General features: G+C 37.4%; 3 non-coding genes across 3 annotated transcripts; all 3 read right to left on the reverse strand.

Moving 5' to 3' along the window:
* Positions 1–4,774: 4,774 nt before the first annotated feature.
* trnaa-ugc lies at positions 4,775–4,846 on the reverse strand. Its single transcript has one exon. It is a non-coding gene; the product is annotated as a tRNA-Ala (tRNA).
* A 2,156-nt stretch (positions 4,847–7,002) lies between these two features.
* Positions 7,003–7,074, reverse strand: trnaa-ugc. Its single transcript has one exon. It is a non-coding gene; the product is annotated as a tRNA-Ala (tRNA).
* Positions 7,075–9,371: 2,297 nt separating this feature from the next.
* On the reverse strand, positions 9,372–9,443 carry trnaa-ugc. Its single transcript has one exon. It is a non-coding gene; the product is annotated as a tRNA-Ala (tRNA).
* Positions 9,444–10,735: the final 1,292 nt, after the last annotated feature.

The following is a 10,735-nucleotide window of genomic DNA, read 5'->3' on the forward strand; positions in this document are numbered from 1 at the left end:
ACTATAGCGTCACACGTGATGGAGATGAGAGTGATATCAATCATTTCATCTAACTCTAGGCAAGAAAGCAAATTTCCCAAAATGTCAAAGTATTCCATTAAAGCACGATTTTGGCACTTCAAGACAGGGCCTCAAGACCCACAGTTTGATACTGTGCTTCAGTACTAAAGCACAAAGTTACATGTAATTGTATTACCACACACCAAATTACCACACAGGGATCTTGGGGAAGTTGGTGGAACAGGCTGTCTGTTGTCTGTTGGTAATCCAGATTTCAGTTTAGGTCAAAGTTAGGTACAGGTAGTGGTACCTTGCAGCTGTAAGGGTCCTTATAAGTATAAAAGTACAAAAATGTGTTTGTTTGCATAAGCAGAAGTCAAACACACTCGTGCCAACAGGAAAAATGCTTACATTAGCAAGTTCAAGGACAGATGTCACCATCTCGTTTCTTTAAAAAAGCTGTGCTAAAATAGACAAACCACGAGGCTCTCTTTCTTCATCTCACTTGCTACATCTGCTTTCTAAAATTATTGCAGCAGACGAGAAATGTGAGGATGAAGCGCAACACATGACTTTGATGACAACATCTTAACATTTTCTCTGATACTATGACTTTCCTAGTTAATGTGATTTGATATGCATGTTTGTAGTGTATTTGCGTATTTATCTACTGATGCTGAGCAGTTTTGGCTTGTTGCTGTCTGGGTGGATGTGTTGTGTTTTTTGCTCCTCTCTCGTATAGACAAACTATGATTTTAACTACATTGGACTGATATCAAAAAAACGTATAATATAAAATGTAGCCTATAAAACAGAAATGAGCTTAACCTCCACAAGAAGACTATGAAGAAGCCAATGTCACTGTTTGTTTTTTAGACTTTTCTCCAATATTTGCTTATTTTTTGTGAAATACTAAACAGTTGTTACTCTTCAGGGTTGTTTTGCAATATCTGACCCCTCCCTTGTTTTGTTTATTATACTACACTTCTCTCACAGGATACAAGGATTAAGCAGCAGTGGTGCGATAACATTTTCTCAAGTACAGTTCATTTTTAGGCAAAACTGACAAACCTTCGTTAAATGTGAGGATATACTTTCTATTGATTGTTTAATTTTGTAGAATTGGTTGAACAAAACAAGCATTTTGAAGATGCCCCTTTGGGCTCTGGGTAATTGTGATGGGAATATGTTGCTATTTTTTTTTTACAAACCAAGCAATCAAATGAATCATATTCAGCAGATTCATCCATAATGAAAGAAAATGATTAATTGCAGTCCCATACAAAATAGTTTATAACAAAGTAAAACCCTGCTTTTAAATATTCATGTACATCTGTACCACTACCATCACTGTTGTTTTACATTTTTATGGCTCCCCTACAGATGGCTGCCCACCCTGAGTCTAGGTTCTGACTTTATTGACTTGAATTTAACATCATACATAAAAGTATAGGCCAGTCAATCAGGGCAATCAATTTAATAATTTAAATACTACTAGGTAGATTTCTGGTTATACGGTTACATGATTTAACATAGAACTTCTACTTGTACCTTGAGTGTACTATGCAGTGTGAATATGCCTACTTCCTCCACCTCTGGACTACACGCAATTCAGCTGCGGTTAGTTAAAAGAGTGACCAAGCTCCTACTACATGCTGAGACGTTGTTAAAAGTGCTTGAATGGTGCAGTGTCAGCACAACCAAGCCGTTATGCTGTGGGCTGGTAAGTGTGACTGCTGCCCACACTGAACTGTATCCCACTTTGACACTGTGATAAACCGTAAGAGTCGTCGTGCATGGAGTGGAGTCTCACAGAAGAGAGCGTCTGGTCTATTTTCAGTCTCTGGCTGTCTGATGTATTTTCATGGCTGTAAAATGACGTGATGTTACGTCCTCCTACATTGATCCTATTGTCCATACCATCCACATATTGTTATCCTATAAGATGTAAGGACCCGGCGGGAAGGATCCACAAGCTGCGGTAGCTGCTGGCAGGGTGGGCTGGCTGCAGCGGGTCTCCCTGCGCTGCTGCTCTCATCTCTGGTCTCTCAGCGCTTCCTCCAGGTCCAAATGCCCATTCATTCTCCACTGCTGTTGGACACATTCATTATAACTGGCAGATTTGTGAACATTGAAACTGTGAATCTCTTTAGGGAATTAATGGAAACAGGAATGAGAAATTAACGCCTTTCTGGGAGAGAAGTTAAAAGTGAATTCAAGTTTTAAAGATTTGCTCACAGTATTTGGTCTTTGGAGATTTGTTTGTCTACAGCGGTGCCACTTCACCATTTCCCAAGTTTAATAAGTAATATGTTACCACAAGAAAATGTCAAAACATCTACTAATTTATAGAATTTAAGACAAAAGTTTTTTTGAGTATGTGAATAGAAGACTTCTTTGGCTTTTTGGTCTTTTGGCGCCACCTTGTGAGCATTTAATAAAAACGCATTTCCTTATTGTTAAATTAATTCATTCTTATTATTTCCTTATTAAAGTGACAGTATTGCCTCTCACATATTAAAACATGATGGTTATTTAATTGACAAGATATTTTATAATGCATTTAGAGATGATATTTCAATATTCCATATGCCTAGCTTGATAACTACTAAATACTAGAGTATGATTATGTTTCAGATGTTTATTTGTCAGGTACACTGAACTTTTAGGGTGCAGTCTTCTTGCTCAGCCTTGTTACTGTCAGGCTGCAGCCTTCACATTTTTGTAAGAACACACTGACTTCACAAGAACAAACACACTTCACAATCTGTAAGAAGAACATACACACCCGTCCTGTGTTGCTAGCAGGCCGTATCAGAGGTGAGGGCGAAGGCCATACTTTAGAATTAATTGAATATCCGACTGAGGGACAATAGGGCCTTTATGGATTTTAACAAATTGTTGCCAGCACCTGCTCCCAGGCCTGATAGAATATAACACTAGACACATGAATACAATGGGCCTTTGCAAGAATACTGCAACCCTGAAAGCTGTGAAGGTCATCATGTGGCACAGCACACGAACATGGAGTGCAAGTGTTAATGGTAACCAACTCTGTGATTGTTTATGCATATGCAATGTTTTGCTAATATCAAGATGATGTCTTATTTCTCCTGTCACATTTCAGTCTTATTACTAGTGTGTTATAGTGTTATAGGGCAGAATACGATATTGTTTTTATTCTAAATATGTGTGGAGATGGAGAAGGTCGGTCTTACCGTAAGATCCACAAGAGGAGGAGCGGGACAGGCTATATCAACCAATGTAATACAGAGTTTGAGGAGTCTGCTCCCGGTACCAGCTGGGATACACATGTATTTGTAATTTGCAGTTGTCTGAAATTATTTCTAAACTTGACTTAATTTGAACTTTACTGAAATCTGTGTCTCTTGAAAAGAATACTATTTACTAGTATTATTACTGAAGTAAAGTTGAAAGTATACCTTTGTAATGGCATACCTTTTGTCGTACTGATACTTTTACTAAAGTAAGGGATCTGAATACTTCCACTCCTGCTCTAAAGGTTTCATAGCAGTATTCAGTTTTGAAGATCTTCTTTATACTGTTGGTTCGTACTGCACATGAGATATAATGTCCTATAAAGTGAAAGATAGTCATTTTAGAAGTGTCGGCATATTACTGTGAATAACCACGTTGTAATGTGATGAGGCAATAAAATATTTAGGATGGATAAAATATTTTTGTAACATCATGTTTTCTTTTTTTTTGGGTTGCATTTGTTTATTCGTTTTTGTATTTTCTACAACAAATATGAACACAAATATATAAACAAAACATATACTAAACACAAAAAAACATTAAGGAAGAAAACAATCAACAACAACAAAAATTCCTTATCATAAAGTACAGCAGAGCATGTATATGTGACGCCTGAGATGAGATCGAGTTGAGTACAGAGTTGTTGAGGTACTGTTACTTGTTTCCACGTGGTGCTTTAAGAGTTCCCAGTAAGTAGGCCTTTAGCAGGCCTTTTCAGCAGTTTTCGCCATATTACCATAAACGTTTACCTTAAAACACTGCTTATACTTGCATGCCACATTTTGGCCTTTGTCATGGCTCAAAATTGACATCCATAAAAAAGCGTTGTTTCATCTTGAACCAGAGCATCTGTAGATTAATTCCATATCCGAAACGTTATGATCCAGTAATGTTAAGCACGAAATGAGATGAATAAATAACAGTTTTTGTTATCTTCGTTCACAACTTGTGAGGGACAATACAGTGAGCTCTCTCAATTGTTCATTGTTTACTTATTAAGTGTATACAGTGAGACAAACCCATGCTCACACTAATCTATGCATCTTTAAAATGAAATAAAAAACTGACTATAGACTATCTAAAAACTTTACATACATCTATATTAGAAAACGTACACTATAGACTACTGTACAAAAAAATGTTGTTCCCTTCATTCCACTTTTCTCATGCATAGGCCCACACACTAGTGAGCTGAGCTGACTGATACACCTGATGTTAACTAGCTGTAGAATCTTTAACTTGTCTCTACTTTGCCCAGCTGACCATCTTAGTTATCTCCATGTGCACTCTATGTTTAGAACATGAACACAGAGATATTTTCATGTCCTGCTCACATGTGGAAATGGCAACAAGAAAAGGATACAACTTGATGAGGTGTATAAACAAGTTACAGTGTGTTGTCATATTTAATGACCAATGATTATCAGGTTACTGCAGCTATTAGCACTGACTTACCACAGATTGTTTGTTTGAAAGTTGCTCCACTTTAAAACAATGGAGATGCCGGGGATTGAACCCGGGGCCTCATACATGCAAAGCATGCGCTCTACCACTGAGCTACATCCCCTACAGGTCACTTCAATCACTAAATGACTATGAATACACTAAATTAGAATATCGGTCATAGACTGTTTATAAAAAGGTTATAGGTTAGTAGGCAAGCTAAGGACCATTTTTGGCGCAGTAATGTCACACAAAATATCATGGGATATTTAAGCAGCAAAACTAAAACGGTAGCATTCGACAACTTAACAACTATCCAGAGAAAACAGATGCCCGATCCGCGCATCACTAGCCTACATTCAACGATAAAATCACCAGTAATATCAAGGTCAAATGGCAGGAGGACGGAGGAGACGAGGGGACACAAAATTGAAAATTAAGAAGAGCCTTTCCATGGTTTCCTTGCGTCTCTCCTGGAACGGACAAGCGACAACCACCTGGCCTGAAAAGTGAAGCCAATGCAGAAATGCCTTGAAACTGTCTGATTGCTTTAGAGTTATGCCCAATCCCAATGCCCACACTCACACAGACTTTGAGGCACATTCCCGGGAAGTCCGTTAGGGCTTAGGGCTGTCCCACTGTAAAATTGTCAAGTGCGCAAGGGCTCTCTCATTTTGGGCCCTTTTCGTAAGTCCGCATTTCTGCAGACTTTGCCTGAGGGAATTGCCCACAGTTCATAGCGTTGTGACGTGAAACCGTGAAACACAGGGGTTACCAGGGTTACCAGGGGAAACCCATGCGAGAGAAAAATCAAGGCAAATCTGCCTTATAAGAGAAGAACAAGAACGTAAACAAACAAGAATGGAAACCAATGCTGATGTTAAAAGTATTAGAACATAGATTTAAGATGGTACATAGAACACATGAGGTCAGAGGAATGCAATCACCTTATTACACACTTAGTTTATTCAACTGTTTATTTTAGTTTTTGCTTAATGATGCCGTTTTGACCAACAATAGTACATTGATTATTGTAATGTAACTTAGATTGACATTTACCTCTTCTCCATTCTGTAGGGCAGGAGCCTGCAAGACTTAAAAATCAGGCAGAAACATAAAATAAAAAGTGTGCAACATGTTTCAGCGTTGTTACAGCATTTTGAGCCCTTGCAGCCTTTTGCACTCAATGACTTACCAAGTGACATCAGTTAAGTCTGTAAGGGTTCATGTCTTTGGGTTTAGGCAGGACATTGGGATTGGGACAAAATGACCCTATACGAGTTATTACCTCAGTAAACACTTTCCTAGTGAGTTTATGGTCTCAGTCACTTCAAGTTTCAAGTCTTCTTCAATACAGCATGATGTTCAGTTTGTAAATAATGGTCCCATTTAAAGAAATTTAAAGAAAATGTTCAGTTAAAAGGTAGTAATTCTGACTCCACTTTAGTTTTCGTTTAGTTTTCAAATTGAAGCACTGCTTTCTTGAATCATATGAAAGATGGCAATGTTCTTTTCCAAGTGATGTAGTGTCACAATGGTAGTGTGTCTGACTCCAGGTCAGAAGGTTGTGTGTTCAAATCACATCAGGGTCAATCTACAGTCTATTGAAGACGGTTTGTCAGTAACAGCTGAAGGATGCATCCTCCTGGCAGAGGCTGAGCTAAATGGAAACATTAGTTGTGTGAAAAAGAACTTGCAGATGTAAAAATGCAAGTAAACATGGAGGGCACTTTTGTCTCCACAGTTATCACCGTGTTATTCTGCTGTCTTACTTCCTCTCTCTGTCCCTGTATGGAGGACAAAATTACTTCTTCTTCAAGTAAATACATAGCGTACTGAAAAGCCTAAAATAAATCATGTTTAATTAAATCAATAAAATAATATAATATATATATATATATATATATATATATATATATATATATGAAATTAATTTTTGTATTCATTTCTGTGTTTCTATATTTCTTGACTAACATCCGTGTAAGGCACATAGATGGTATATAAAAAGGTAAGGCATGATGAGGTACAGGATAGATTCAGCTCTATTACTTTTGCCTTGCTAGTGGTGTATAAAGTTGAGCTGATGTTATCTAGCTGTAGGATCTTTCAGTTATGACTATTTTGCTCAGGTGACCAATTAAGGCAAAGATAACAGAAGACGTGTGAGTTGTATTTTCAGACAAAGGCTATTATCATCTAATGATAAACCCAGTGATGCGCCATTGTCTTTGACCAAATACAGTTTGGTTTTGTGCAGAAAGTAGCTCCACCTTAAAAGGATGGAGATGCCGGGGATTGAACCCGGGGCCTCATACATGCAAAGCATGCGCTCTACCACTGAGCTACATCCCCGCTATATGGATAATCATCAAATGAGCACGGATGACAGAAATTACGCTTATCTCCCAGTTGCAGTGACAGCTGAGAAGTTGAGAGACTTGTCTACTTTCTTAAATTTCTCGGGAAAAAAATGGCTGCGGTCAAAAAGTAAAAAATAATTTTCCTTTCCTAACCACTTGTTGAGATGTGAAGGAGATTTCATTTGGACTTGGAAAAAGACAACCACGGTGCTCACAGAATCGAGTGCACTTCTTCAAGGCTTTATTTTCAAAACAAACTTTATTTATAACACATTGAAGATAGGAACAGTCTACTGTGACAAACGTAGGTTTCCTGTACAACACAGAGTCACACCTATTAAGAAAGGATGTTTTCAATGTAGAGGCTACATAGGGTAAACTGAACCATCGATTAGGCTACTCTATTACTCTGGGAAGTAACAACAAAAGGATGATTGTTAAAAATAAAAACAAACAAATATGATTGAAATGTTGAAATTAATAGTAGGCTATAATGGACGGGGAAAGGCAATAGACTATACAAGAGAGCTGAGTCATTAAAATAATAATTAAAGAAAAATCAGGAGTTAAGCAAGGGGCTAGACTAAATTATATTCAGACATAAATAGGCTATACAAAGTTTTCTGGCATGGTGCGTTGACTGTTTTATACTTTTGTTAAATAGAGAAAAAAAATGTTTAGTGCATTCCACAACATTTATGTATACAGTGTTTTGTTATGATGACAATATTGTTAAATAGAAATTCAGTAAGCGTGTTTTTCCAAGACTCCTCCTAACTGGATGGAGCTTATCATACAAGGATTTCCATACGTTTTAGAAGGGGTCACGAGCATAAAATAGGCGGTCTGTTGTTTCTTAATTTACGTGGGTCGGCTGTGGAGAAATTACGAGCAAAATTACAGTGCTGCGTTGCTGCGCAAGGATTTGTGGGACGGCATTATCTCTTTTCCTTCGCAAAGGATGATCCAGTGTACCCTAGCTAAAGGAGATAATAAAGGAAACATTAAGGGACCTTTCCTTAGCTTTTAGAGAATTTGACCATGCAGCTCTTGTCATAGCTGCCACTTAAATACTTCCTGGTTGTGCAATCAGTGTTTGTTGTCAAGACAGGCCAGCAGCTGTAAATCTCTTTTAAAATGGTTTAGCAAGCACCTTCAGAGCTTATGTTTGTTTCTTTCATTTTATATAATTACTTAGCCCGTTTTGAAAAAAAGGAACCAAAATACACTTGTTACAAAAATACTATATTATATTTATAACATCACATTAATACAATTACAATAATAAAAACAAATCCTCTGTTGTATTATTCTTAAAAATATAAACATATAGGATATTTAATAAATAAAAATATGAGAAAAATTCAGCTACGTTTACACATTTTTTTAAATAAACTTGTTTGTTTTTCACAGTTTCATGTTTGTCTTTCACAGTTTCATGTTTGTTTTTCCCAGTTTCGTGTTTGTTTTTCACAGTTTCATGTTTGTTTTTTACTTCAACATCTAAGCAGCAGCATGACAAAGGACAGTGTTAAGAAGGCTAGTGTAAATATTAAACTATTAAACAAAAATTACAAGTGTGAAAATGTCTGAATATTGCCAGCAGATGCCATAGAGTGCCAGCTGCCAAGGGTTGCCACTATGATGTGATCTATATCTAGATAAGAAAAAAATGTATGTTAATGCAAGGTGTGTTGTGATCAGAATGTGATCGTATCTGCCTGTCCACATCAGGAGGAAGTCTGGCTAACATTCGTTACTGATGTTTGTCATTCACGAACTGTGTCAGCAGTGCCACCAGTGAGTTTCTTTGTGATCTGTTTGAGATTCAGTATGAGATAATCAAGTAAAATCAATGACCATCAGGGAAAACAAAGATTTGTTCATTGTCAAGGACTTGCTTTTCATTGTTATTATTTGATAAGAATTGGTTAGTAATTATAAGAAATGGTTATGATTTGAGTTAGCAGTCTGATTGCTGAAGGGTAACGGCCACAACAACTGTCACACAAAGATTCCACAAAGAGCTATTTATTTTGATTTCCTTTAATTGTTTTTGGACTTGGATACTTTTATATACTAGGTGTAATCATTGCCTGCACTCAATGGTTATAGTGAACAAACAGGTCTACATAAACTGCATTAAATGCTGGTTCACATTTGAGTTGTATCTCCATTGTCTATTGTCAACATTTACAATTCACCCAGTGATTATCAAGTCACGTGCAGTTTTTAGCACGGACTCCCGACAGTTTGGTGTTATGCCGAAAGTTGCTCCACTTTAAAACATGGAGATGCCGGGGATTGAACCCGGGGCCTCATACATGCAAAGCATGCGCTCTACCACTGAGCTACATCCCCTGCGGGTTCCTCGTCTACTGTTTACTCATTATAGTTATTACCAAGCGCTGGACCCTCGAAAAGTCTGGAATGAAAAGTTTGTTTTTGCTTGCAGTGTTTTATTTCTAAGCAAGTAGTGTCTTAACTAACTTAAAATTGTCTCAATAAATCGGTTGAGAGACTGTCACCCCCCACCAAAAAAACCCCAACATAAATAGTGGAGGCTCTTCCATGTCCCTCACACCCCTTACAAAAACGCACAATGGTTCAGTCCGCCCAGCACTAGGATTCCTCTCCAAACTGGCTAATCAAGCCGAGTGACTGCTGATGCTGGAGCATCAATGTGTCTTGTGACAGTCATGTCGTTGCCTAAGAAAGAGAAATTGGGGTACCATAAAGAACAGAAAGAAAGGAAAGAGAAGGAAAAGAACTGCTAATTTCCTTCAAAGGAAAGGTGAGCACAATCACATCTAACAGTTAAAATGGTTTAAACTAATATCAGCACCTGTTTAGATAAAAGGCAGTCAACAAGGAATCTAGCTTGGCGCATTTGTGTTATAGGGTACAACATAAATTATTGTCAGTATCATAAATTAATTAGCATCATAAAAACAATGTCATATGTTTATCATTAGGCTATATCAATTATACCTAGCAAAGCTACAGACCAATCAGTTTTCTTGGAATATGGCATCACCATTTGTAGAAGATCCTGTACACTTATTCACTGCCTGGAGCTTTTAATGTTGAAACACCTATACATAGCCAAGAAAGAAATTGTCAAATATACATACACAATTGCCCTGGAGGAACATGTTGCAGCCACTACAGCTGGTTCCCGGCTGTTAGCTGAAGCCATCTAATTTAATGTTTTAAAATGTATCAGAAATAAGACCAAATAATATTAAAATAAATAATCAAATGGATACACTGCCTGCACAATTATTAGGCAAGTATTATATTTTCTATGCACAATTTCCAATTCCAAACCATATAAACTTTCATGCTCATTGGAGTTTTCAGGGAGGGTGTGGCGAAAGTGAATCACTTCTTATGTCAAGGTGTGCATGATTATTAGGCAGCTTCATTATTTCAGGTAAAATGGGCCAAAAATGAGATTTAACTGACACTGAAAAGTCAAAAATTGTAAAATGCCAATCAGACGGATGCTACACTCTTATAATAATAACTAAACTTTTGAGGCGTGACCACCGAACAATCAAATGTTTTGTTGCGAATAGTCAACTGGGGCGAGAAGTGCATGGAGAAGAAAAGGCACAAATTGACTGCAAAAGACTTGAGTAGAATTAAAC

Source organism: Micropterus salmoides, unplaced genomic scaffold (assembly GCF_014851395.1).
Source record: "Micropterus salmoides isolate LMB-PRFRI ecotype aquatic unplaced genomic scaffold, ASM1485139v1 Ms_hic_scaffold_1979, whole genome shotgun sequence".
NCBI lineage: Eukaryota > Metazoa > Chordata > Actinopteri > Centrarchiformes > Centrarchidae > Micropterus > Micropterus salmoides.